The 5,631-nt window shown below is 40.2% G+C and overlaps 1 pseudogene; it reads right to left on the reverse strand.

Moving 5' to 3' along the window:
* Positions 1–4,159: 4,159 nt before the first annotated feature.
* Positions 4,160–5,394, reverse strand: LOC104868488 (annotated as a pseudogene).
* Positions 5,395–5,631: the final 237 nt, after the last annotated feature.

The following is a 5,631-nucleotide window of genomic DNA, read 5'->3' on the forward strand; positions in this document are numbered from 1 at the left end:
CTATCTATGAAAAACCAACAGCCAACATCATATTAAATGGCCAAAAACTAAAAACCTCCATGTTAAAATCAGGAAGAAGGATGCCCACTATCACCACTCCTCTTCAATATAGTTAGGGATACATTAGCCACAGCAATTAGACAAGAGAAAGAAATTAAAGTAATAAAGAAAGGAAATGAAGAAATTAAACTGTCATTATCTGCTGATGATATGACACTCTACATTGAAGACTCAAAAAACTCCACCAAAAGACTTCTAGACTTAATTGACACTTTCAGCTGAGTAGCTGCATACAAGGTCAACATTAAAAAATTAATAGCCTTCTTGCACACAAATAACAGACTCACTGAAATTATGGAAACAATTCCTTTCACAATAACATCCAAAAATGAAGTATCTAGGAGTCAATCTAATGAAAGAAGCAAAAGACCTCTACAATGAGAAATACAACACTCTGAAAAAAAGAGATTGAAGAGGATATAAGAAAATGGAAAGATATCTCCTCCTCCCAGGTAGGAAGAATCAACATAGTGAAAATGGCCATATTACCAAAACTGCTATAGAGATTCAATGCAATGCCAATTGAAATTCCAACAGTATATTTCACAGAACTAGAAAAAATAATCCAAAAATAGCAAGAGCCGTCCTAGGCACAGAGACGTGGATCTCTCAGCCATCCTTCTGTTAGGTATCTTTCCAAAAGAATTTGAAGAATCATATCACAGTGATATATGTGCACTCATGTTTATAGTGGCACAGTTTGTAATAGCTAAAACTTTGAAATAGCCCATTTGTCCATCTGTTGGAGACTGGTAAAGAAAATGTGGTTTTTCTATAAAATGCAATACTACTCAGCCATAAAGAATGAGAAATTACAGTCATTCATAGGAAAATAGATACATATTGAGGATATACTCCTAAGTGAAAAAAATAAGTCACACATGTAGAAATACTGAATAATTTCTCTGGTGTGAAAAACTATAATGATATAATTGACAATGTGAAAAAGAAGAAAAAGGCTAAAGGTGTAGGTGAAGTGGGAAGGGTAGGGGAAAGGACATCAGGGAAAAGAAAAATAACATGAGAAAATGAAAAAAATGGAAATAAAATGTTTGTTACTAGGGAAGGGAGGCAGGGGTGAAGGGAGGGCAGGGGTAAGTGGAAAAAATGAGATCCAAGACCTGTCATGTAAATGTACAAGATCCCAATGATGAATGTAACTGTACTGTCTATCCAAAATGTACCATTAAACTCAATTAGAAAAAAATACATTATCATTAGCTATATTTGCCATGCTGCACATTAGATCTTCATTACTTATTCATTTTGCAACTGAAAATTTTCACTGTTTGACCAAATCTCATTTGTCCCACCAAAATATTTTGACAACTACTGTTATACTCTGTTTCAATAAGTTCAAATTTGTCAGATCTCACACATATACAATCAAAAGTAAGATGGTACAAGGTAAAAATAGACTGTCATAGATATTTTGTGCAAGCCAGGCTTGCAGAATTCACAAAGCAAAACCCTATGGTAGATAAGAAGAACTGAAGGTGCTACTACAGAAAATGATCAAACCACAGTGAAAGACAGCATTAGAGGCAAAAAGCACCACAATCTACAAAATATCTCCCTTCTACACATTATTTTACGGACATCATAATTTATATTTTTTGTATTAAGTATTAACTATATTGTTATAGTTATTTTAAATATTTTTGTCTTTGGAGTTTTATACTAGAGTTGCAAGTTGTTTACATGCCACCATTATAATATTAGAATTCTCTTTATATGAGTTTTATACTTCTCTATGTTTTCATGTTATTAATTAAAATCCCCTTTGTTTTAGATTGAAGAACTTTTGTTTTTTTTCTTTTTATTGAGTTTATTGGTACAATCTAGGTATACAATACAGTTACATTCATTACTGGGATCTGTTCCTTCACATGACAGTTCCTGGTTCTCATTTTTTTCCCCTTGTCCCTGTCCTCCCTTCACCCCCACCCTCCTCCCCATTTACAAAAACTTTATGTGCATTTTTCATTTTCTCATATTTTTTTCTTTTGCCTTGTTCTCTTTCCCCTACCCTTCCCACTTTCCCTACACCTTTAGCCATTTTCTTCCTATTTCACACTATTAATTATCCCATTAGGATCTTGTATACTATTATAGTTTTCACATGAGAGAGACTATTTGGTATTTACACATGTGTGACTTATTTATTTCACTTAAGAGTATATCCTAAATATGTAACCATTTTCCTATGAATGACTCTAATTTCTCATTCTTTATGACTGAGTAGTATTCCATTTTATAGAAAAACCACATCTTCTTTATCCAGTTTCCAATAGATGGGCAAATGGGCTGTTTCCAAGTTTTAGCTATTACAAACTGTGCTGCTATAAACATTGGTGCACATATATCACTATGGTATGTTTCTTTTAATTCTTTGGAAAGATTCCCAGCAGAGGGATGGTTGGGTCAAATGGGACCTCTAGTCCCAGCTTTTGAGGTGTCTCCATATTGATTTCCACAGTAGTTGCACCAGTCTGTACTCCCAAAACAATGGAGAAGGGTTCCTTTCTCCCCACAACCCTGCCAACATTTGTTATGTGTGATTTCTTGATAGCAGCCATTCTTTCTGGGGTGAGGTGCAATCTCAGTGTTGTTTTCATCTGTATCTCTCAAATGAGCAGTGATGTGGAACATTTTTTCATATATTTACTTACTGCTTTTGCTTCTTTGAGAAATATCTGTTCATTTCACATGCCCATTTTTGAATTGGGTGTTTATATTTGGGGGGCTGATTGTTTGGAGTTCTTTATATATTCTAGATAATAGTTCTTTGTCTGAGGAACAGCTGGTAAAAATTTTTCCCACATTGTAGATTGTCTTTTAGTTCTGTCAATGGTTTCTTTTGCAGTGCAGAAGATTTTTAATAAGATCAGATCCCAGTTGTTGATTCTTTCTGCTAGTTCCTGCACTACTGAGATTTTATTCATAAAGTCTTTTCCTATGCCAATGTCTTCCAGAGTTCTGCCTAATTTATCTTCCAGCAAGTTCAGTGTTTCTGTTTTAATATTTAGATCTTTGATCCATTTTGATTTTAATTTAGTGCATGGTGAGAGATAAGGGTTTAGTTTTAATCTTCGGCAGGTTGAGATCCAGTTTTTCCAACACCATTTATTAAAGAGACTAGCTTTCCTCCAGTGGGAATGGTCAGGTCCTTTGTCAAAGATGACATAGCTGAGTACATCTGAAGTTGTTTTTATGTCTTCCGGTCTGTTCCACTGATCCTTGGGTCTGTTTCTTTGCCAGTACCATGCTATTTTTATCACAGTGGCATTGTAGTATAGTTTCAGATTGGGAATTGTTATGCCCGCTGCCATGTGTCTGTTGCGTAGTATGGCTTTTGATATTCTAGGTCTCTTATGGTTCCAAATGAATTTTTGGATTCTTCTTTCTAGTTTGTGAAGTATAGTGTTAGAATTTTAATTGGCATTGCATTGAATCCATACAGCAGTTTTGGTAGTATGGCCATTTTCACTATGTTGATTCTTCCTACCCAGGAGTAGGGGATATCTTTCCATTTTCTTATATCCTCTTCAATCTCTTTTTTCAGAGTGCTGTAGTTTTCAGTGTAGAGGTCTTTTGCTTCTTCTTTTTTTTTTTTTCAAGGTGTGCACTTTTATTGAACTGGTCTCAAATGTCAGCGTACAGGTAAACCCTGGCTGCCTCCACACTTCAACCCACTCCCGGGGAGACCAAAAACCTTCATACATCAAGCTGGGGGACAAAAAGGGGGGCCATGATGGCTGACCATTCAAAATAAAACAAAATAAAAAAATATTGAGGCAAAGACTTAAAAAATTTGCATTACATAATTTACACAAAAGCAATGCTGTCACCTCCCCTGCATGGGGTTGGGAGGACTGGGCCCTCTCTGCAGAGTGGGGCAGCTTTTGGGATGGTGAGGGACTTCCTGTAACAATGCATCTCACAATACTTGGAATGATTAAAAAAAAAAAAACAATGTGCAATCAAAGTCCTCGGCCACATTGTAGAACTTTGGGGATGCTCACTCCAACTGACTGTCACCTTCACCGTTCCAGTTTTTAAATCCTCAGTCAAAAGCACCAAAATAAAAAACAAAACAAAAAGAAAAAAACAAATAAAGCCATGCCAATCTCATCTGGTTTTCTGCGCGCAAGTTAGGTTTTTTCAAGAAAGGGTGAACCGCAGCGAAGTAACAGTCCCCCTAGAAGCATTTGCGGCGCACGATGGAGGGGCCCAACTCGTCGTACTCCTGCTTGCTGATCCACATCTGTTGGAAGGTGGAGAGCAAGGCCAGGATGGAGCCGCCGATCCACACGGAGCACTTGCGGTGGGGAGGGGAGCAATGATCTTGATCTTCATCATGCTGGGCACCAGGGTTGTGATCTCCTTCTGCATCCTGTCGGCGATGTCTGGGTACATGGTGGTGCCACCAGACAGCACTGTGTTATCATAGAGATTCTTGCAGATGTCCACGTCGCATTTCATGATGGAGTTGAAGGTAGTTTCATGGATGCCACAGGATTCCATGCCCAGGAAAGAGGGCTGGAAGAGTGCCTCGGGGCAGCGGAACCGCTCATTGCCAATGGTGATCACCTGGCCATCAGGCAGCTCATAACTCTTCTCCAAAGAGGAGGAGGATGAGGTGGTGGCCATCTCCTGCTGGAAGTCCAGGGCGACATAGCACAGCTTCTCCTTAATGTCATGCATGATTTTCCGCTCGGCCGTGGTGGTGAAGCTGTAGCCACATTCCATCAGAATCTTCATGAGGTAGTCTGTCAGGTCCCGGCCAGCCAGGTCCAGACACAGGAAGGTGTGGGGGAGGGCATAGCCCTCATAGATGGGCACCGTGTGGGTGACCCCATCACCAGAGTCCATCACAATGCCAGTGGTGCGGCCAGAGGCGTATAGGGACAGCACAGCCTGGATGGCTACGTACATGGCTGGGGTGTTGAAGGTCTCGAACATGATCTGGGTCATCTTCTCACGATTAGCTTTGGGATTCAGGGGAGCCTCGGTCAGCAGCACAGGGTGCTCCTCAGGGCCCACGCGCAACTCATTGTAGAAGGTGTGGTGACAGATCTTCTCCATGTTGTCCCAGTTGGTGATGATGCTGTGCTCAATGGGGTACTTCAGGGTCAGGATGCCTCTCTTGCTCTAGGCTTCGTCTCCCATGTAGGAGTCCTTCTGGCCCATGCCCACCATGACGCCCTGGTGCCTTGGGTGCCCCACAATGGAGGAGAAGATGGCACAGGGGGCATCGTCACCTGTGAAGCTGGCCTTGCACATGCCAGAGCCGTTGTCAACAAGGAGCGCAGCAATATCATCATCCATGGTGAGCTGGGTGGTGGTGAGACCAGCGGCAGAGAAGTGAGAGGTTGTGCTCACAGGCTGAACGCAGACTCGACCTGTTTCTTTTGTTAGATTGATTCCCAGATACATTTTTGGGAGTGCTATTGTGAAAGGAATTGTTTCCCTAATTTCTCGCTCAGTGAATCTGCTATTTGTGTACAAGAAGGCTATTGATTTTTGGGTGTTGACCTTGTATTCTGCTACTCTGCTAAAAGTGTCAAT

Source organism: Fukomys damarensis, unplaced genomic scaffold (assembly GCF_012274545.1).
Source record: "Fukomys damarensis isolate Sample0158 unplaced genomic scaffold, DMR_v1.0_HiC HiC_scaffold_14, whole genome shotgun sequence".
Taxonomy (NCBI): domain Eukaryota; kingdom Metazoa; phylum Chordata; class Mammalia; order Rodentia; family Bathyergidae; genus Fukomys; species Fukomys damarensis.